The following is a 24,081-nucleotide window of genomic DNA, read 5'->3' as shown; positions in this document are numbered from 1 at the left end:
TCATGGGATTTCCGTCTCACACAGAAATGCTATCACACCACTTGTATAGAAGACCGGAAGTACTCCCAGGTGATAGAGAAAAGGAGCTGTCTGCCTTAGATGGACGAGCCACAGTCGGGAGGAAGTTGGACAACTGCTTTTGAGGAGAAGGTCGTACTTTGCGAGAGACAGAGGGAAGACAAAGAGTTGCTGGGTATTATCTTCTACTTTATTCTACTTGTGGCCGTGACTAGGGAAAGAAACAGTTGGTGTGGAAGATGTTCCCCACAATTAAAACTCTCTGTGCCTTTGAACTTGTGTCCATGGCTTCCACACCTGTTTATGTTGGGTGTTTTTGGAGCTGTAGTGCCCCCTGGTGTCCACAATATTTATCTATGTAAAGTTATAAAAGAGTATTAGAACTTAAGTGGTACAAATGGAATGCACAAACATGTTTACCAAGATTGTCACACTCAAGTGACATTTTCACACATACTGTAAAAATATATTGTATTGCTTCAGCTTTTGAAAAATGTTATTATGGGTTAATAAATCAACTAATTGATAACTTTTTCTTCCATATTAGCATGACAGTGTAGACCTTTCTGAAAATGCATAAAGTACTGCTCTAGTGACCAATGACTATGTTCTCTGAGACAAGAATTAATACGCTGTCCTTCCTTCTGACAAAAAGTGCAAGACAGGAACATGTAACAATGAGTATCTCACCCTGATAAAACAAGCTATTATGGTAGTATGTGTTCTACTAGAAATAAGTAGACAATTGCAATTAATTTTAGCTTCATGTATAGACATGACACATGGCTACCAGAGAGGGTATTGACATCTTTTGATTTCAGTTTAATGTGTTTCTCTGTTCAGCATTGTGCTCTGTTGCATGTCATTTAGTGTATTTTATTTGAACTATAATGTTTTTGATTGCTCTGAGCTTAAAGTGAAATTGCAAATTATAATAATTGATTGAACTACATTAGTGTACATCTGATAAACGATATTCAATATATTTAATTAAACAGTTTTGATCAATTACACTTCAACTTCATTAGTAACACAGCTTTTTAACTCAGGTACTAACCTGTGTAGTGACTCATTTTACTTTACATTTTCTACAAGCATGCTGGTAGTTTTGATTAAGGGATAAGAGTACACATACTGGGTTCCAAAGAAATCTATCCATTTTCCCCAACATGCTTATCCAATGCAAGGTCATTGGACGGCTGGCGTAAACCCTAACAAGCACAGGGAACAAGGCAGGGATGCTTCAAAAGATATAGTTGGTAAAATGTATTGATGATGTCCACCATAAACAAATGGTGGATTTCAAAATGAACATCGAACAATTGTCAACACACTTTTGATCATTTTCTGGCAGATGCATCACCAACAATTGTTGTTTTATTCATCGGTTAAGTAGTCATGCAGTACAGTGTAAATAAATATCAGGTTATATGCAGATATTAAATACTCTTACTGTACCACTAATTTTTGACCTTTGTTCGTATAGCTTTGTGTCAAGCATGTGTTTTAGCCGTACAGAATGGTTGTTTGATTCCAATTCAGTTAGGTGTCTTTCACACCAAGTAAAGTTCCAAGAGAGTTGATAACAGACATGGAAGTGCTAGTGTGATGAAGACTAATACCTTACAGCTTACATGAAAGGTTGTATCTTCTGTATAATATACTTTGTACTTTGTCCCTCTCATTTAGTAAATGCTAAGAAGGTTAGAAGATATTACTATAGCTGAATCTCTTCACTTTTTCTGGCCAAAAGTAAAATAATTGTCCCCCACTGGAGGTTATCCATTGTTTTAACCACATCTCTTAGGTCACTACCTTCATTCTGTCTTATGCAGTCAATAAGAGGGGCCTACTTATAAATCCCTTTCACATTCAGTTTATGGATCTTAGAGCCTTTGTGCTGTTGTCCCCTGCATTATCATTATTATCCTCCCTCCTTCGAATAATAAGATAATAATGTTGCTTAGTTTAGATATTAGCATGAAGAACAGTCAGCATAATCTGTTCTGAGGATTGCACTTTTGAAACAGGAGCACTGCTGTATCCTTTAGCACTGTGTCCTTCACAAGGTTACAAAGACCCATGGAAATTAAATAATGTTAGTGAATTTGTGCACCGTCATTTTCACTCCTCATCTGCTCATTTCAAAACTCTCCGGCCCATTTACACACATTTTTCTCTTGTATAGTGTGTACCATGCTGTGCAGTCATTCTCCTATAAATGTCACATTTCTGACACCTTCATTAAGGAAAAACTGAACAGCTCCACGCTGTTCAGTAAAGGGCAGACATCTTGACATCTGAAGACTTACAGCAAATGTAGGAAAGTTGCTCACCAAGGAGTCAACAGAGTTTTCACTTCAGATAGACATAAAATGGATGTACATCACAGTGTGGCATTACATTTAAAAATATATATATATATATATATATATATATATATATATATATATATATATATATATATATATATGTGTGTGTATTCGCAGGAAAACATTGTTATACAAATTCATAATAACTGTGTTGTGTTGAGGGTGACATCCTTAATTTACCCAGCAGTAATTACAAACTGAAGAAGCTCTTACATTTTTTGGAGGGATTCACATACACAGGGAGGGAAAAAGATAATGTGTTTAACATTTCAACTTGCAAAGTGAAAAGCACTCTAAAGTGCTTTGTGCACACAGGGAAAATTAAATATCTTATTTGGCATATAGAATCTTGCATAATACAATTATCGTGAAATACCTCATGTGTACATTATATGGCAATTTGCATACTATATTAATTCAGACAATGGGAGTGAAGAAAAACTACTCAGAGCTCCACTGTGGCTTTGGAATCTGTTACTATAGTCAAATGGTCCCCAGCCCGGTCCTATTAACACTACACCTACACCATATTTTCTGTCCAAGTAATGATAACAGCTTACATTTTACACACACAACCACACACAGTTTATACCCATCAAAGCAGAACAAGAGAAACACAATCATTGCTTCACATGTCTTCATTTCTTTTTCTTCTCACAAGTTCCATATCCCAGCTTTTCTATAAAGCCACACCATAAACTAGACGACTGCCCACTACTTCCTTTCTAGGCGATCTGTTTTTAAACGGTGTATACACTTTATACAGCATAAAGGATTTGCAGTTGTTTGACAGCCTTGCCAAGTACTGGTTAATCAACTGCCTAAGTCTGTCTAGTGATTATTTACGCTGGTTTTACAAGTCAATAACCTTTTTTCATTGGATAGTTACAAAAAACAAAGCCTGTTGTCTTATTTTCTAAGAATGAAACAGTGACTTATTTTTATTTTTTTTTTCCACCCACCCCCTCATTGTTTCTTTCTTTTAAGAATCTGCCATGTAAATCATGCGAAACGTTTGATGTCTGACTGCCAAGGACTTAAACAGGCACTGTATTATATAAATACAACCAGCAAATTAAATCTAGACCAGCTCCTAAAAACACATTAGCCAGCCTCACACATGAATGAGCACTAATACGTTTGTGAGCGAACACCAAACATGTCCATGTCAAAAAAGGTCATTATGATGGGCTTTGTTTCTTGTTAAAAGGTTTTCATTTTTAAGAAATAAATATCACTGACTGCATTTGAGGGAGGTGAAAAAGCATGGCTGTTTTAAAATACACTTCATTATTAAAAACATAGGGACTGTCTTTGCAAGGTGCTAGGTTTATTCAGCCTACATTTTTTCTTTTCTTTTTGTAACTTTACTTTCACTCATGCTTAGTTTTACTCTTGCACCCGATCAAAGTTGTGCACTGTAGTGGTGAGGTTGATGGGGATGGTTCTTGACAAAACAACGCAATTAGAAGATAACAAAATCATTTACACCAGTGATTTGGCAAAGCTTTAAACTGTTAATTTGAAATGGACTAGAGTGCTTCTGTGGATCTTTCATTTTGTTCTGTTTGAAAGATCCGTAATTTATTCATATATAATTCAGTGCATAATGTCTTCCTCAGCAATTTTTTCTGACAGCACTTCCTTCGTTTCCTTTTCTGTACACGGCAGATATCTGCCCAAGTTGTCTTTTTTCTTACTTTTTCAAAAGACTATGACAGAGACAAGACCTGATTACAACAAAAAGTAGCATAATATGCATTCCCACTAAGAAATTATATAGAAGTGACTTTGAAATACAAATGCCTTTTGTCTAATGTATAATTCACAGCCCTCTTTAACACAGCTTTAGATGCCTTTTATCAATACGGTTTATAATTAAATACATTCGATGTATCTTACTGAGCAGCAGTTCTTCAGAATCCGTCCTTTGGCAATCCATAATATTAGGCCACCATTAAGCATATGGTTAAGACTGTCAAAATCGACGAAACACATTTCTTTTTTCCTTTGTTCCTTATAATTCTTTTTTAAATAAGCATTATGAGAATTTTTCAAATCTCCTTGTAGTCATTAACAAGATCTTTAGGATGATCTGACAGCAGCAGCATAGGGAAATGTGCTGGAAATCGTGGAGGGAATAAAATGATCCTCTTCTATCACTGGATCTTGACATCATCATTTTCTTACTTAATTAATTATTGCTTCCAGATAGAAAATAGACCAATTACTTTACATTTTTTATAGAACATTAGGTGACAACAAGTCTGATTCTGTTTCCAAAAATTGTCATGAAGTATAAGAAACATTGCAGATTCAAGAATATGAACATTTTCAAAGCAAGCAGCCTAAAAGACATTGTGCCACAATGCATCAGTAAATAAAGGTGAAGACATGAAGGGCTTTTGGTCCAAATTTGTAACATTAAACTGTATTCTTCTTTGAATTATCACAGAAGCGTTACAGCTATTTCCCTACACCGTTTAGAGACTATTTGGCAAATAGTTCTTCTCAAATAAAGTGCCTGCTCACATGGCTGCAGATATTATACTCTACAGGTGATATTTTCAACCATATTAATTTCCAAATTGCAATTGTCTACAGTCTTTCACACAAGCACTGTAAGTGGTGTTATAATCTACTTTTGTAACACAGTTACAGTTCAAGTTATCTTCAGTGCTCAGGTTCACACTGCTTTTTTGAGAAATGTAGAACTCCTTATTTGAAACAACAAGAATTTAAGACACAGGCTCTTTAAATAAAGAGGAAAATAATACTCCAGACCAATGTGTGATTCATTAATTAACTGACATTAGATTTTAAAATGAACGCTCACCAGTCATTTGTAATGCATTTATAATTGGTTTTTGCTTAGTATGCAGCCAAAAATACTTGCTTGATTTACTGAAAACAAAGCCGTCCATAAATGATGCATAAATAACAAACACGTTTATTCCAATTTATGGTTGAGAAGAGATGGTGTTTAATCTGGCAACACTGATAACAAAGTAGGAGCAAACCCTGGTAAGCGTGCAAGTTAAGTACAAAGTATACTCAGGCACACTCCCATAGGAGAATATATTTAAAGTTGCCTAGTAACCTAACATAGAATATTTTCGGGTTGTGGGAAGAAAACTGGGAAAAAAAAAACAAACACTTAAAAGAAATGTGCAAAGTCCAAAGTGCAAAGGGCCGGGATTGCTTCACCAACTGCTGGATCCATAAGGCTGTGGAACCAACTCCTATGCAATTGTCCTATTTATAGTACACAAATGCTCATTTAAACACTAGTCATGTTAATTGTCAAAGACAGACAATAGAATACATTTGAAAATATTTCATATCTCTTGCTCTACATATACTGTACCTTCACCTTTACTCAGTATCATAGTGTTTCTGAACCTCTCTTGAATGGCACTCCCTCAAAGCTTGTTTCTCATACTCTGTCATTTTTGTGGTGTCTTGCTCGCCACCAGCCCGCTTTTATACTTCCCATCTTTGAAGTCGACTCTCAGTGTGCATCCTATGTCTTTACTCCATCTTTTGCTCCTCACACCTGCACTTCCTCTTTCAGTTGCATCACCATAGCCAAACTGACTAATCACAACAAAGCCAATCTACCCAATCAGATTGCTCATAAGAACCAGACACACACAGATCTTAGCATTTTAATACTAGATTCTTGTTGTATTGATTTATTTGTCACATGTTCTCCTCTATACTTCTTTCAACCTGTACCATGAAGTAAGCCTGTGACAGCAGCACCAACCATGGTGCATCTTATCAATGCATCATTAGACAACAAATCAATCATCAAGTTAAAAACAGAATTTTTCTAACAAGAATAGAGCTCCTAAACATTTTTTTTTCCTTTACTTTATACCTCTTCAGACTGTTTTAAGGATCTTATTATATGTGCACCTTAAGGCACTTTACTAGCATCCACACAGCATTATAGTGATCAGACACACAAAACCGTACACAGAGTGATGGCAGCCTATGAAATCAAACACACACAAATTAATCAAACAGCATCAGCAAAATAACAGTAAAAGACAATACAAGATAATAGACATTAAAAAGACAGTAAAAGATAATAAGTAAAGAATACAACACAGAACATTATTTGCATGAACCTGAAGTGTGCAGAAAAATCCTGGATTTTACAAAATACAGTTAATTTATATTTACTTCATAAATCTTTAATAAAGATCTTAAAACAGTGCTTTAATAATCCATGTATAAACTTGCAAAATACAGTTCTGGAGAAGGAAGAGGAGGAGAGGTAAGGAACATGCAGTGATACAGTGCATTGCTGCACCCACAACATGACAAACCACCTCAGGATTTCAGATTGGGACCTGAAGTGCATTCATACAACGGGTGAAGTGCTGGACACCACCTAAATTGTTTTGTTTAGGGTCAAAAATAGGAAGACTACTAAACTAAACTAAGCTACTACACACCCTGACAATCTGATACTTTAATTATTCAATTCTAAGTATTAAACTGAATGAAAAGAACAGAAGACCTAAGATTTAAGGAAAGAAAAAAACAGTTTAAAATCTTAAAACTACAAAATATGCAACCTAAAGTCAAAATAATAACAAAAACTAGACTACAACTGAAATAATCTAAAACAGAACAAACCTTTACAAACAAGTAAAAAAAAAAGAGCTGAAGAACACAGCTACAAAGAACATTTGAAGTGACAGAATACCTAAATAGCTCTCAGGTAACTGCACACCCAATGACTGCAGCACTTGAGTGCTCTGAACTAATAAGGAGATCCCGTTACCTTGTTATTGAACGCAAAAAACTGAAACAGTGAAACAATAATGATAAGAAATTAGAAAATCAAGAACCATTAACTATGTAACAATAAATAGATTTGCAAAAGAGAAGAGTAATGCTACAAACATCAGTTATGTGACCCTCCTGCTCAATAAATCTAACAAAATCTTTCCAAATGTTTTAGGAGCTTCTGAAAAAGCAGAATGGTTATTTAGATACTTGAAAACATAACAACACTATTATACTTTTGTAAGGTTACGAAAATAAACACAAATGACATTTTTCACACACTTCACATAAATACATTTAGCAAACATGGCATGTAAGAGTATTTTTGTTTTGGATATTTTGAAAATAAAGGAGGGTGCTATTTTTCTATTAAGCATAAAACTTTTGCTGCCTTTTCAATTCAGTTACTATGCTCTTACACAAAGTTTCCATAAGAGTCCAGTATTCCCAGCATGCTGCCACAGCTAAACCTTAACATTTTGTTATAAGTCTTTTGATGCGTATCCTTGGTATGTCTCCCAAAAGAACCTCATAATATATTGAGTGAAACAGAAAGTATAGTGAAACCCCAGAAGAGAAACAGCTTGAATCATAACCATGAATTGGACCGCTCAGCACACTGGTAGAATTTCAGTGGAGTTCCTGCCTAAATCCTTCATTGTATGCTTTTGCGATTTCCCCATACATTTTTTATCATCAACAAAATACGTTTTCTCCATTTATTATTTACATTATGTAGCTGATTCGGCTTCAATCCAAGAATTACTACAATTAAATAGAGAAGAATTTTTACACTAATGAATAGCTCCTTGTACAGCATTGGTCATTTCATCAGTAAAATAAATTAATTTTGAAACTGTCAGTTCTGAATCAAAAAGGTAAACGAGAAAGGCAAAAGCCATAACAATATCTCAGTGCTTTTAAATTATTCATAGGCTTCCCAGACAACCATTGCACTCTACAATCAGTGGTTTTTCAAACTGTAAACAAAAAGAAGAAAAATGCTATTGACAAAGGAGTGTCACAGAAGCAGTTTTATATTCTTCAGTTCTAAATAGATCAGGGAGCTCAGAGAGTTAAGAGATTGTTGCCGACACTATTTTAAACACTCTATAATTATTTGTTTTATTAAGAAACAGCACATTTGCCTTAATTTAGTGTAATCACAAACAAATAAAGGTGCAGATCTGGTCAATGCTTACGCCCCAATGGAAAATGCAGGACACCTCACTGAACCAAAAAGCTGCTTAAAAAAACTCAGACATGGATGCTTTGCAAAATTAATCTTACAAATGATATATGCATTCAGTACAGGAAAAATATTAAACAAAATGTCTTATGACATTTGGAACTTTTCACTTCGGCACCTTAAGATATAAGAATAAAGGCTAGAAAATGTTAAAAAAAGTGTTTCATTTTCCTTTTGTGTTAATAATGTCCTGTCTAATTCCTTCTTTTATTTTCAAACTGAAACTGAGTTTTAAGGACTCAGAACCTGTAGTGCCATTATCAAGCAGAAGGCTGCAATCATCTGTGGGTGGGCTTCTACACAATCTCATGGACTGATAGCGCTCACGTCCACATCTATACTTGTTTATGAGTTGACAGTCAAGCTTAATGCGTGTATTTTTGACATTTAAGTGGAAGTCAGAATACCCGAAGAAAAATAATCCAAATACAAACTAAGGTGGAAATAAAACTCATGATTTGACAGGTAAGAGGTCGCAATATCCAAATCATCATTATTCTGCATTTGTAAGTAACTAAGGTCTATGTTAATCCTTAAAGTGTAGGTTACTTTATCTCTTACATTTCTGTGCAGTGGTCTGACTCAGCCTATCGTGAAGACATTCTCAATCTTGAAAAGTAACCTGGCAGTATCAGACCCAATGGAGATACTGTACTACTACGGGCACCAGTTTATTTTAGAGCTCAGTTGTGCATACAGCCAGTTTACAACCGCAAGTTAACCTGAAAAGCACACCTTTGGGATGTGAGAGGAAACCAGAGTTCTCTGAGAAAGAACACAGACATGGGTACAAAGTTCAAGCTCCATATGGAAAGCAACTGGACAGAATATATAAACCCAGAATGCTAGATCCATCAGATAACAGTACGGACCAGTATTTCACTTTGCTGCTGCTACTGGGGAAAGCAATGTAAAACTGAACTGAATTCAATTCAATAGCTACATGTAACATAGATTGCATGATTGTTTAATTCATTAATAGATAATTATACATATAATTTCTTTCATTTCACACTGTGCACAAAGCACTGTCTATACGGAGTCTACAAGTTCTCTATGTGTCTGTATGGATTTTCTTCCAGGTACTTTAGTTTTCCTCCTATCATATCTGTTTGGGAAAACTTTCTTTGTGAATTTGTAAAGTGCCTCTGACTGTACCTGTGCATGCCAGTTTAAATAAGACAATATAGACCATTTATTTTCAGCACATGGAGATGACATCATATGACTTTTTCACTGCAGCATTATATAAAGTATAATAAGTCACATTTAATGATCACATATTTGCCAAAGACTTTTAATCTGCTTATTATTTAGCTACCTTTACATATACATCGATATTGGTATGTAAAAGATTATATAATTTTTCTGTATTCTGATTCTTGCAAATGGACCAAACTTCTTTAAGATCATTGCTTTGTTATATTCTCTAGGCTCACAATGCTGAACTGATGAGTGTACATAGTATGCTCCCTCAAGCTCGTTGTAATAAAGGACATCCATCTTGGAGCCATTATAACCTTGGTCTCAACTATTACTTAGCTTATAATTTTACTGGACAATCGTATTAGATGTTAGGTTAATTAGTGACTCTATGCTGGCCTCACGTAAGGAGCAGAAGTAGTAGAGGTAGTAGTAGTAGCACCAGCAGCATTGTTATATTTACAGAGTACAGTAAAATCACAATTATCTGTCACTTGATTAACTGTCAGTCTCTGTTAACTGTCAGGGCAAAAAAAAAGCACCAGCACCTACCTATCCCTACTGCACTGCGGTACGCTGCAAGCTGTGCACATTGGAATTACTCTACCTTGTGTTCTTCATCAGCACCTCATGTCATGCCACATTTCAAGATCATGAAATAGCGTTTCATAGCTTTTCTCTTTTGTTACAATTAATCTACTATACATTGTTATGGCCAATAAACATACTGTATGCGTGTGGAATTGGGATTGTAACAAAATATTAAAATTATTAAAAGGTTACGAAACGGTGAAAGTGCTTCAAATATTGCTTCAATGTATGTATAGGAAGAACAATAGAACAATATAATGCGTGATGCCAACAAAATTGAAAAATGTGTGGAAAATGGAAATCACTGACAGTAATGTTATTTTGTATTAATGTTAATTCTCTTCTGTATTGTAGTTTTTTTAAGTTCTGTTATATTATGTTTTGTTAATATATTGTGACTTGCAGACAGCTTGTGATGTACTGTGGAGGAGCAGAAAGGGTGGGATGAATGCTAACAAGTGATGGGACCATGTGAAGGTCTTGTTCTGTAAGGGGTGGATATGCCTCTTAGGAGGTGAGTGACAGGAGAAGTTAGGAGAAAAAGAAAGGTGCATATGAAGGAAGTTTTGAGTAGAGAGTCAGGAGACAATAAGCAGAACTGTTTGCAGTATAGAGAAAGACAGAACGTGAATGTCAGGAAATAAACTGATGGGTAGAATAAGCTTTCTTTTATTGTTTTGGAGGTGTGCTGTGTAACCTAGATAACAGAGTATAAGACAGGCCACCATTAGTTACAGAATGAAGACTTCAAGTAAAATGTAGAAAACTCCAGTACCTCTGAGTTGTATTTGCTTATTACGCTGGTCATTATAATATTATAATACAGTAAAACCTTGGATTGCAAGTACAGTAACTTAGTTTGCGAGCATTTTGTAAGACAAGCTACATTTTTAAAATAAATTTTAACTTGATAAACGAGTGAGATCTTGCAATACAAGTTGGCCGAGTGTCACATGATTCCACCTGAGCTGATGGTTCTTCTCTTTTTCTCTCACTATAGGATTTTGAGTAATCGTCTCCCATGCTTGGTCTCATTCGGCGTGCCTCACTCATATAGTCAACATCCGTATAAGCATATAATGTTTACTATAGGATTGTGGCCACGTGTGTGTGCTGTAACATGTGAGTTCCTGTCTTGCACCCCAAAACATGAGGCTAAGTCTCAGTACTTTAGCAAAACCAGCTTTATTCAGCTTGAAACAGGAACAGCACGGTTATTTATTGTAGCGGCATCTACCGCTCTCCTATATACAGACACAGCAATCCGGCAGGGTCGTGACCAGGTTAGTGGCCAAGTAATACTGTTCCCTTGCATTTATAATGTTCCTTGCATCACCCATTGATGGTAGGCGCTTATAGAGCGACCGCGATCTTTTTAGATTCGCTTTTACGGCAAACTGCTACAGAGCTGAGAGCCTGCGGTTGCTTCGGGACACTCTTCCATGTGCCATCCCAAATGACTTTAGAATCCTTACAGTGCGTAAAGCATTTTTTAAAATTTTGTATCCAAGTGTTGTGACTCTTCAGACAAAAACAAACTGTCACTGGACAGGTTCCTTGCTAAAGTTGTAAAAAAAGAAAAAGATTCCAGTGAGCCAACAGATAACTGGGATACCATTAGAGTAAAAGTCATCATACACAATAACCCTCCTCATCCTCCTCTCCTGTCTCTCGATCTCCCTCACACCAACCATGATTATTTTCAAAGGTAAAATGCAGGTTCATTTGTTTTACATATTTTTACTTTATATTTTGTATTAATCATTTCTATATGAATATTTTTAGGTCAAACGAATCATCTGAGTTTCTATTATTTCTTATGGGGAAATTCACTTTGATATATGAGTGCTTTGGATTACAAGCATGTTTCCAGAACGAATTATGCCCGCAAACCGAGGCACCACTGTAATTCATTCATTTTGTTAATGCTATATCATATTTTGTTAGTATAATTTTGTTTTGTAAATAAATATGACTATTCACTAAACTAATCTACTGTATATCGGTTTTGAAGTAGCTGTTCTGTTATCCGTCACAGCCTCAGTCCCAACCCCTGACAGATAATCATGGTTTTACTGTACAATGAAACATGTCCAACCAAATGAAACATGTTGCCACTCTTGCCAAGATAAACAAGCATTTAGTAATGTATTAAAATACATAATTTTTTGTAATATAAATAAATAATTACTTTTGCCCTGTAATCAGACCTGTGTAGTAACTGTACTACAAAATGTTCACACTTGTTTATGTTCCCTTTGTGGATGTGATCAGAGCAACAGCATCTTATATGTAATACTTATATATACTTTCAACAGCCAGCTACCATAACAGGAATGGTATTGAGACCAGAATTGTAGGTGTCCATTACCATATTCTTAGCATTATAATTATAAGAATATTGAAATAGTTGAAGCTTAGCAAACCAAGTATACTAGCTGAAAATATGTCAGTATCTAAGAACAAAGTGAGTATTAGTACATATATGAGTATGTCCTGCAATAGACTTGTGTGCCACCCATGGTTGATTTTCACACTGTGCTAAGTTTAGTGAAAACTACTAAATAATATGATGGGCAGTAGGACTTATGATTGATTGATTGATAAGTTTTTTGGTCTGAATGATCTGTTCTTATCAAAGGTTTTTTCTAATGTTCTAACCGACTCCCTGCAACCTTGAACCATATATGGCAGGGCTATTCAATTACAAATTCAGTTGGGCCAGGTTTTCAAACCAAGAAATTTAGCTGGGTAAGACATTTTCAGTGGCTGGTAAGTAGCAACTAATAACAAATTTTAAAACAACGCAAATGGATGCTTTGAAAAACGAATAATGTTTATTCATTGTTTCCTTGACACAGGAAAATCCAAAATTGCGTAAAAAAACCAATATACTGTAAATGCTATAACTGAACATAACCTGAGGTAGTAGCAATACTTTTTTTCTCACATCTGACCTAGGTAAACCTCAAAGTGCATAAAACCAAAAAAGTGCACAGTATTAGCAATAACATTTGTTTACCTTTTGAAATAAATAATATTTTGTACATATATGACACAGGCACATCACAAAGTGCATTCAGCAGAATAAAAAAGAACTATCATTGTTATCAAAGTTTTCAGTGCACAAACCCGTAACAAGTAATAACAGTTACTAACACACACAAGTACCACATCTATCGCACACTGAGGGAACACAGGTTTGTTGTTAATCACCACACGTGTGATTAGCAGTGCTATTATTGTAAACAAAAAGGTAGCGGTATGCATACACTGTGTTTGGATTAAGTTTGAGGTACTGTGAAAACACATAGAGACTGAGAGTCCTTGTGCTACATGTTTTGTTTATTTGGTGAAAAAACATAATGTTTGAAATTCAAAATTGAAAAATCATCATGCATAATAATAATTCTTTACATTTAAATAATGCTTTACTCATACTCAAAACACTTTGCAAACTCCAAGAAGAGAGGACCAGGTATGCAAACACATGATCTCCTTTCTGGGAGGCAGTAATGGTACTATTGCACCACCTGCATAGTTGTACTGTATGGAATAATATTGTGCCAGATAGTTTAAAATATGTTTTCATCAAATGCAGTCTTTTTAATTTGTTCTTTGCTTTGAGTGTCAATGGCTGATCATCATCCTCGTAACAGCCATAAATCCGCAGGATCGAAGCATTGGAGGGTCAAACAATCGTATGAAGGGAAGTGCAGAGACAGTACTTGTCAGTAACAAGGCTATCATTGGAGTAACAATTAGATTCATTTGCGAAAACCCATGTTCGCATTCACTTCATGAAACTGGAATACAACTAAGACTCAACACACAATTGATTATCGAATCATTTAATATGTAGTCAGTGCTAAGACCAGCTGTTACGGCTGAGGTACAAACAATCATTTAAAAAATAAAAAAGTAAATAAATAAAATCACTGTATCATAGACTACCTACCACCACGTTGAGAGATGTTGCTTGGCTACATGGAGAGTTGCATTCATGGTGTATACTACTGTAGGAGTTTATGTAGGAATTTTTAAAGGCTCGCGATATGAGATTTTCCCTGAGTTTCTGGCGGGATCACAGGTTGGGCCACTCAGAGGTTGCTTCTGGGAAGCATTTGGCACATTGGCCGCCATTTGAATAGGCTGGATATATGGTGTTATAAAATAAACAGATGGATATTTTGAAGTTTAAATTAATGGCTTCTAACATGTAGTATGAAAGTAAAAATGATTCCAGTGCACAACACTACTGACTATCCACTTTAGGCGTAGACAGCTGTTGTTCATTATCAATGTTTTTATTTGCAGAATGTGAGTTGATGTTTTAATAGAAAAGGCCAATGCAAATATCTTAATTTCTGATAAGTTTGTTATTTTTTGGAGTAAATTTAAGAAAATTACAATGAAAGGTGACCATCATATCTCAATTAATGAAGTGTGATGGAGGTCCCACCTTACACTTTTTACTGCTGGGATAGAGAGTAGTTCCCTACATTCCCCTGTTGAAATCAATGGCTTCAGGAAAAGAGAGAATGAATGAATTAGTCAATTAATCATTCTATCAAAGATAAAACATCTTTCTAAAATGGGCATTTAAGAAGTTAGGTTAAAAGAGCTAATTTAACTTGCAAGTTCTCCAAGTAGTGTTCATTGTTTCTAGTTTTACTAGTATCACAGGAACATTGAGGAAAAAAAAAAAGAAAAAATGGATGATGCATCTGCCATGAAACATTAAAACAGAAAAGATTTTCCTATTAAATGATACAAAATGCAACTTAAAGATCCCCAGAATGGCTTCTGTAATTAAAGTTTTACAAAAACAATATACTACATAAAAGGGTGTTATCTATATTATAATTAAGTCAAAATAATACATTTGAATGCTGTTCAGCTTTTGTTTTCATTTTCTATATTTATTGTACCACACTGCTCAACACCTTTAGCAGTTCTGAAATGATTATGCTGTTATTGAATTGATTGCCTTTACAGCTAGAAGATCAAATATGCGGCCTCGCTCCCTAAAGATGCCCTCCTTCAACCTCAATGACTCAGCTTAAGCTAAAGCAACCCACTGGGGTCTTCAGCAGTAATCATTCATTTCCACCTTAGAGACTGGTGTAGCCCAAGTAATGTTTATAACCCAGGAGATTCCCATGATTTATTATTGTTGAAAGTATTTTGATAAATAATTGTGAAATAAGTAAGGCACAGTGATAATAAATCTCATTTAAATAACAGCAGTTTTCCAAAATACTCCTTCATTCACCTTTTTCTTCGTAGAATCTGATTAAGTTTAAAAACACACATTGATACATTTACACAGTAAGTTACACAGATCTGTGACATACAGTCAATAGTATTTTTACAGATCAACGCTACAGCGGTGAACAAAAGGAAAAAAAAATTACCTTAATTAAGCAACAGAATTGTGCTCTCTGTAGCAGTGCTTTACCACATCGGCAAAAATGGACCTTACTGCCCAAAATGTAAAGCAGTATGAGCAGCCAATCCATAAACTATAAATCTTAAAAGATTTCTCTTTATTATAATAAAAAAATTCTCGGATGAGACAGGACTTTTTAACCTGGGACGAGACGTGACTTTTTCAGAGAGATACTTTCATGTACCGTGAGAGGAGACTTTACTTTACCAAGAGATTTAACCAAAAAAATAATAGACAAAGAGTAGATGACAAAGTAGAACACCGTAAAGAATTCAAAAAAGTTGGCACAATACACATGCAGAGCAGGTTTGAGATAATGAAAGTACTAAAATTCGAAAGTCTCAAAAAAAATGATAGTAAAGATCGCATTAGTGCAGAGAAACGGAAATTATTACTATGTGAATTAATGGAACAGCGAAAAGAGATTGAATAGATTGTTTGGATTTAAACTTTAAGTCGGAGACTTGTATATCGTCTAATTAGTACTGTATTGCCTTCAGGGAAAAGTAGTGTTTCTTCCCAATGAAGAGGCTTCTCCGTGAGAATTAAAAGATGTGTTGTTTGGTGAAATCAAATCCACATACACAAGTGGCAGAGACGCAAAGTGGCTGGCGCGTAGCGCAGGCTGGAGGGGTTGGTAAGCAAAGCGAGCAGGGGGCAAAGCCCCCTGGTAACACTAATTTATTTCTCATTTATAAAAAAAATCTTTTGCACATATATTTTGACAATGATGAGTCCAAAAAATGACTGTTGGACTTTTCCATCAATTTCTAATGGGCTGGTTTCTATTTTAATTTACAAGGTGCTATAGTCTATTTTGGCAAGCAAGGCAGAAGCCTAACCATGAATGAGGTGGCAGTCCTCTCTGAACCAAACAACTAGAGTTGGCCAGTGTTGAGTCTCCAATGAACCTAACCTCCATAATTTTGGGATGCATAAAATAAAAAGAAATAAGTGCAGAACAACACGAAGAGATGTGCAGAATCCACACAGGCAGTTTCTAGATTGGAATTTGAACTCAACAATGGCATATAGCAGCAATAATGGACATTATTGTGTCATGCTGCTTGTTACATTTATATTTATATATATATATATATATATATATATATATATATATATATATATATATATATATATATATATATATATGTTTCATATTTATGTTCATATACTTTGAAAGTCCATATTTGGGAATTCCAGTATAGGGTGGTGACCACTTCTTCTTCATGTATCCACCTTCTTGAATTTGAATTCTATACTCAGTTATTGCCTGTGCAAAGTTTTCAGTGTCAGTTTGGATTTTCCTATGGTTTCTCTAGCTGTTCTCTGAAATCCTCAAATAAGGTTAACTGACAACTGTTAAATGAGTGGCATGGCAGTTAACTGACACTCTGTGACCATGAGCAAGTCACTTCACCTGCCTGTGCTCCAACTGGAAAACCAAAAGACATGTAACCAATTGCATCTCAAATGCTGTAAGTCGCCTTGGATAAATGTGTCAACCAAATAAATACATTTACTGAAAATGTAAAAGGGACCTGCATGAGTAAGTGTGGCTGTACTGTTGTGCTGACAAGGCCTGTACCCCCCTACAGGTTTAGAAAATTGATTGTATTTAGTTTCCTTACCACTTGATTGGTGTACATTTTCATAACTCAATAGAGAATACTCAAATCCAACTCGTGTTAAGCACATTCAGGGGGACAGCAGGGTTGGAGTCTATCCAGACTGCTTCTGGTGAGAGGGAGGAACAATTCTTGACAGCAACCCAAAGCAGACCATTTTAGAATCTTCTAATATGCATATCTTAGGCATAGACAGCATCTGGGAACAAGATTTTGAACCAGTAATGTGGCAGTGCTAACCACTGTGCCCCCCAGTGTGAATTAAAATGTAGTAATTCTTGCTATGTATAGAGAATTAGATTAAGCTAAGAAATTGTATGTGATTGATAGTTTAAAGAGTTGCGTATTTTTTTTTATATTGCATCAGTTTTTTCTTCCTCCAGCAAAATCTGAAATCTATACCGTTTTTGTTTTATTAACTTTATTGGCTTTTTGAAAGTGATCAGTCAAATGACTAGAGCAATTCCCATTAAGTAAAATCCTTGGTTGGATCACCTCTCTTCAATGGATGCTGCTGACATGTCCTTATTCATTTTTAAAAATTATCCACAGGTGTGCTGAGAACGTGCATTATTTTTGTTATACCCATGACACACCTTTCGTGCAATTTGTCTCTTTCAGACATCTCCATTAAGCAGTTGTACAGCACCTGCATGTGACTTGTCAATTTAGCTTAACCTTGTGGGACTGAAGATTAATTTCACCTCATCGAAAGCAAAATGTTGTGAGAATTTTGTTTTTCTGTTTTCTTTCTCCTGTGAAGATATGCGGGTGCTTTACACATTTATTATAACAAAACCTGAACACAAATGTAGGAGTATACATAGCAGGATTCTCTGCAGTTACATTGCATTATAGCACTGTGCTATTAATATATGGTCAAACTTGGATAGTAATTGCTATGAATCCACATAAGTAACTGCAGTGCCCGTGGAATAAATGCACAGGCAAATTTAGAAAGAAAAGGCACACAATTATAATGGTCTAGGCACTGGTCCACTGTAGTTGAACACCTACAATCTATGTAATTTGTGATTAATAAGTGGTAAATTGTAAGCGAACAGACATGTTTAAGTTTTTCTTCATCTCCAACATGACATTTTATGTCATTTGAGCTTTTAATATAAACCTAACAACCCAGCAAAACTGTGGAATGAACTGGGTACAAATCTATCAAGGGACATTTGCACAGGGGACATCATGTAGTGGGGCAATTAATCAACCAAATATAATAGCATAGTTTCTCTCTGGGATAGGAAAGTACCAGTCCATGCAAAAATAGAAAACAATTTTTAAATTCTGCACGGAGGGTGTACCATCTTAGTGATGATTTGGGATAACAGGATGCACTGCCCTACATCGTCCTTGCCTCATATACAGTATACTTTTTTTTTTGTGTATTGCTGAAATTGTAAGTATCTTAGGATTTCATTTCATTTCCATTTTCAATAATATACATTCAGAAAAGAAATAGCAAGGGATAGTTGATAAAATAGCAAACATTCTTACACATTCTGTATGTGTCTGTGAGGGTTTCCCCTGCCACCTCCCAAAAATCTGCAAGCCTGCTTAGTTGGTGGCACAGACTGAGTGTGCCCTGTGATGAACACAGTCCCATTTTAGGAATATTCTCTCAGACTGTTAAAAGTGCATTAAGCAGCTTTGGAAATGGATGGAAGAATAAGTAATAGAGTTTACATATTCCACTTTCTTCACATGATATTCTGTGAAAGTATATTTTATTATGAGAGCAAATATAAATTGATGTTGGCAGTTTAAGGAGAGTGGTCTTCTTAAAATGTGCTACATAAAAAGAGACTGATTGACTGTCAATACCACACTAGACAAGGTATATTATCCCATTTTTTTCCAGTCAAAACCTGACACTAAAATTTTTCCTTTTCACTTCATATACAATGAACCTCTTGAATATGAAACATCTCCTATTGTCAGATAGTCTAGGCTTGAATCAATTTTCACAATCATTCAATATGTGTTTATTCATGAGTTTACTCTCCTTTTATGAATGTTGATCATACTAATGTTCTTTATGCTTGTATAAAAGAGAATGCCGTGATCTAAGAGAATGACTCGTCCGAAACAATTTTTTTTGTTCTTTATTTCACCTTATACAGTTTCTTGTATTAGGAATTTGTTAGTTTTCCTAAAAATGAGTGTGTTGATTATCTGTTTTTGGCAAATAATTAAAGAAAGAGACCAATTGACTGATATACTGATAGATAATCAATAAGCATACAGCAAAATAACATTGAACCAAAAAAAAAACCTCCTTAAACAAATGGCTTGAGGTGAAAGGACATTGTGAGCTAGGGTACAATACAAAATCATTTTAAACTGAAATTATTATTTTGTTGAAATTTGTAAATGAGCTGTAAAATCATCAAAATAAACTACTATACCTGTACTGTATATGGGATATCAGATTATACTTCAATGTCCTTATCAGAAAAATGATTAGATTTTCAGCATTCAAGCTTAGTTTTGGAGTCAAGGTTGCCTGTCTCATGATTTCACGACTGTTTGCAGCCAACGGCCCATGCACTGCAAGATCAGACACTTCAAAAATCACAGTATTTCCACTACAAATGACAAACTGCAAATAAGAACAGAATTGTCCACTTCTTTCTAGATACAACTGGCAGAAGCATTGTTCTATGTTCCATTAAACTTAAAAACAACTTCTTTAATCCAGTCATCTAAACTCACTATGTGTGACTTACTAGTCAGCATATGCAACACTATCCTCCACTTCAAGGAAACTTAGAATGTTTACAATGACAGCGTAACCTTCATTTTTTTAGTTATATTAATAATGATCATGGTATTCAAGAAATTCTAATGGATAATAAAATACAAATATATATTTTTACAATGCAATTTTAAAGCTTCTAGAACCACTCAAAAAGAAAACATGAGGGTGATGCACAAGCAATCTTACTGCATGGGAATGTTTCTTTCTGCTTCCCTAATACAGATTGATAGCTGACTGACATCAGATTTGTCCACAGTTTTGTACAGTGACAAGGAAAAATATGAAAAATAGTTTTTGAAATGTTCATTGTTGTCATACGCATTAAAGTGCTAATGTGGAGCTGTATGTCAAGGAAATGATAAGCCAGCAGACTGTTTCCATATAGGTAATCAGCATTTTGGGTGGTGGCAATTAGATGGCAACAAGCTACAATGCAGTGAGAGTAAAATGTGATGAAGAGCACCTTTGCTTTTTAGATTACTAATGATGCTATTTTAGGTAACTGCATACTGTTTCTTTTTTTCAGAGCCACATGGGTTTTATTTTATAATAATAGCATTGAAGGCACTTTGATTTTATATCCATATTCAGAAAACAATATATATTGTGCTCTTAACTTGTATGGAAGAATTGTTTTATTATTCTTAATTCTTGTATTTTCTGAGTGGGCAAAGTAGTGCAGGAGCTTCCCAATCTGGAGTTACATGCTCTTCCTGGTCACACTCCATGTCCCCATCACTTTTCCTCAGGAAGGTTTGTTTCTTCACATATCCTAAAACATATGTTTAACAGCATTTGGTGTATTTGTAGGCCAGTGAGGAAGTTCACAAGAGTATGTTGTCCTATCTAAGGTTGCACTCAGTGCCCACAGGATAGTCCTCTGAAACCAAGTAACACATTCAACAAATTTTGAAGATCAGTATTTTTTGAGAATGCAACTTTGATAAAGACAATACCCACTGCTACCAGTACACCATGTAATTCTTTAGTTCAGTGGATATCAAAAATAAATGAATGGATAACCTTAGTGTTACATGCAAGAGAAGAAATGCCTAACCTTTTTTAGGACACACCCAAGCAGATACGTGGTAAAGTGTTAAGTGTGGCATAACAACCTCCATCTTCTGGAATAAATAAGAAGTCCAACCAGAGGAGCCCAAATGATACAGTGAGGGAATAAAACCCAAACATGTCATCCATTGTGAGCACTTTAAAAAGAAGGCAACAAAAACCAACATCATTATTGAACAGGTAGCCTATGGTGCTGCATACCTTTTTTAAAGTCTCAATTTTGTTGCATTCCAGGTCCAATATAGAAAACACTTCTGTAAGTCTATTATGATTGACTTCCTTGTTAAATTAAACTAAGAGTGTGATTTTGGTGTACTACATGAGTAGCTGGCTTGGACAGGAGGCATGGAAAAATATAAACGGTCCAATTTCCCCATTAAACCCAACTAACCAGTCTTACCTAATCTTTTAATCACTTACCATGAGACGGAGATGAAACCTTTCTTTTTACAATTCTGGAAACCACCCCAGACCTACAACTATCTTTTCTTATTTTTATATTATACAGTTTATTAACTTTAGCTGTCAGATAAGCATTCTTATGGGGTATCGATGTAGCAGGTTAAGACAGATATCAGATTAATGCCAACACTCACAACCTTTGCCTCCCTTCTTCATGCTACTTTCACAATGTACCTAACAAATAAATTAACACACATGCTCAGTGAAAGGAATACAACCATGTAGCCATATTTGGAATTGGCATGGAGGAGACTCAATGTTATTCTAATGTAAGAGCTCCCAACCAAAAAACAAACAAACAAACAAAAAACTCTACTTCTATAAATGGAGTGGAATATTGAAGTTAAACTTAATTCTTGTTTAGCATTCCAACAAGAGGAAATTAGAAATGGAAAAACTAACTTGAAAGACATTCTTTAACATTCACAGTAGATTCGGTACCTGGTCTATACTCTAGAGATAACATAAAGTGGTAAGATTCATCCAACCACACACACAAAGACTCTTTGAAGGTAAGCCTTTAGTTTCTAAATATAACTGCCTTAATACAGGCGAGACCAATGGAATAGCTGCGATGCATATTATAATGTCAATTTAAAAAAAAAACAAAAAAAACTTTGGTAAGCACATTGAACTAACATAATATGCTAAGAATTTTAATATCAAAGAAGTAGCATTTGGAAATTTAATATCATATATATTTCCAACATTTTAACATGGCAGCAAAAGGCAATAATATGCATGGGATTTAATAAGCCTCAATACTCCTCAATAATATCTGCTGCTCAACAAGCCCCAGTGGGAAACATGAAATACAGAGATAAGAAATGATGCATCATTCTGACAAAGTGAATGTGCTAAAAGCTTAATATAAAGCCACGCAAGAAAGTAGCACTTTTTCTAATGCACCATGGGCTACACTTTAGAAATAATCCCTTTTAAAGCAATCTTCAAACCTATTTTCTGTATTATACTTCCTCTGCAAAAGCATTCATAGTAGTTTTTCTTTGTAGCTTTTGTATCAAAACATTAACCTTAAAAACTGCCTAAAGAAAGTGACAGTTAAGGAGTTCTGTAAATCTTACTGACAAACTACACATAAAAATGAGATCAGATATTGGTATAATAAACAATCTAAACACATCAGTGTTTAGAGCTATCACGCTGTTTATTTCTGTTATTAATGAGCAATTGGCTTAAGCATTTTCCTTTGTGATTGAACAGCTTGCTTTATATTAAAATTAAACATGATATTTTTATTTTGTGAAAATCTGAAACCTGATCAGTGTATCCTGTGTCCAGCCAAATATTTTATTTACTTGGCTAATAATTACGCATAAGTGAAATTCTTACCTTTTAAACATTGTTAAGCAGCCTATGGAGTGTAACCATCAGAGAGATAAAGGATGATAAAATAAGGCATTTTGAATTGGAAAATAAAAGGTTAATGGAATTTTTAAAAGCCTGTAGCCGATGTGCAGATCTGGTAGTAATGACAAAATAAAATATTTACACATTCATTTATAGACATCATACTGTTCTGTTTTAACAAAGCAACACCTTACAAAGTCCTTTCTAGTTTTAGCCCTTGCACTTTTTCCTGTTATAATGATCGTAATAATTACAGACCCAAAAATAATTGTTTCCAGCCATCTCGAATGGAGTATCCTTTGTGGGAATACTTTGACTAAAATGGCCGATGCCACATTTTCTGTGAATGTGTTTACTGTCCACAGGTCTATCAACAGAACCCAGGACTCTCCCAAGTCTTCTAACTGAATGAACTCAGTCAGCAACTCTCAAGATGCACTATTTCACATACAATCCTAATAATAAAACTGATGCTGCTAGCATGCCTATATTATCTGTCTTTCATTTATTCACTCTTTGAACACACATCCTCCTTAATATGGATGATTATCCAAAGCTTGTCTAGATAGCATTAGGTGTAAGGTTCATATGGAAACGAAAGGTGCTTGCAAACTAATCTAGGAATCGATTATATAAAATCGATAGAATAATGACATGGGCCACAGACATGTGATGATTGACTTGGATATTCTTAAAGTCCCAGTGTGGATTGGCAATATTATGTTTCTCAGTTCAGTAAAACCTGTTCAAGACTGGCTCCTACCTTGACACTAAATAAGATATGTTAGTTCAAAAATGGACCCTGAATTGGACTAAGCAGATTTGAGTATGATATGAAATACATTTTGTTATTTTAAACGGAATGGAAAAGATAACACACTAACATGATAGAGAATTAATCATGAATACAAGTTTAGCAAATTCAGCATTGACCCTGCAGCATGTTATAACACAAATTCCTGGTAATTGTTCATATCCCAAATGATGTGAAATAATGAAAGAAAGGGCCATTAAGGAGTTAATTCATAGCTGGTTGAATAGCAGCCACTAGTTAGAAAAACATAGCAGTGACCTTCACTAATCATCAA

At 35.0% G+C, this 24,081-nt stretch overlaps 1 protein-coding gene across 3 annotated transcripts in view; it reads right to left on the bottom strand.

Annotated features, from left to right (window-relative positions):
- pcdh7b (protocadherin 7b) overlaps positions 1–24,081 on the bottom strand; it is a 471,284-nt gene that overhangs the window by 92,087 nt on the left and 355,116 nt on the right. The window lies entirely within an intron of this gene.

The sequence above is a fragment of the Polypterus senegalus genome, chromosome 4 (genome assembly GCF_016835505.1).
Source record: "Polypterus senegalus isolate Bchr_013 chromosome 4, ASM1683550v1, whole genome shotgun sequence".
Lineage (NCBI taxonomy): Eukaryota > Metazoa > Chordata > Cladistia > Polypteriformes > Polypteridae > Polypterus > Polypterus senegalus.
This window is presented reverse-complemented; position numbering and strand designations above follow the sequence as displayed.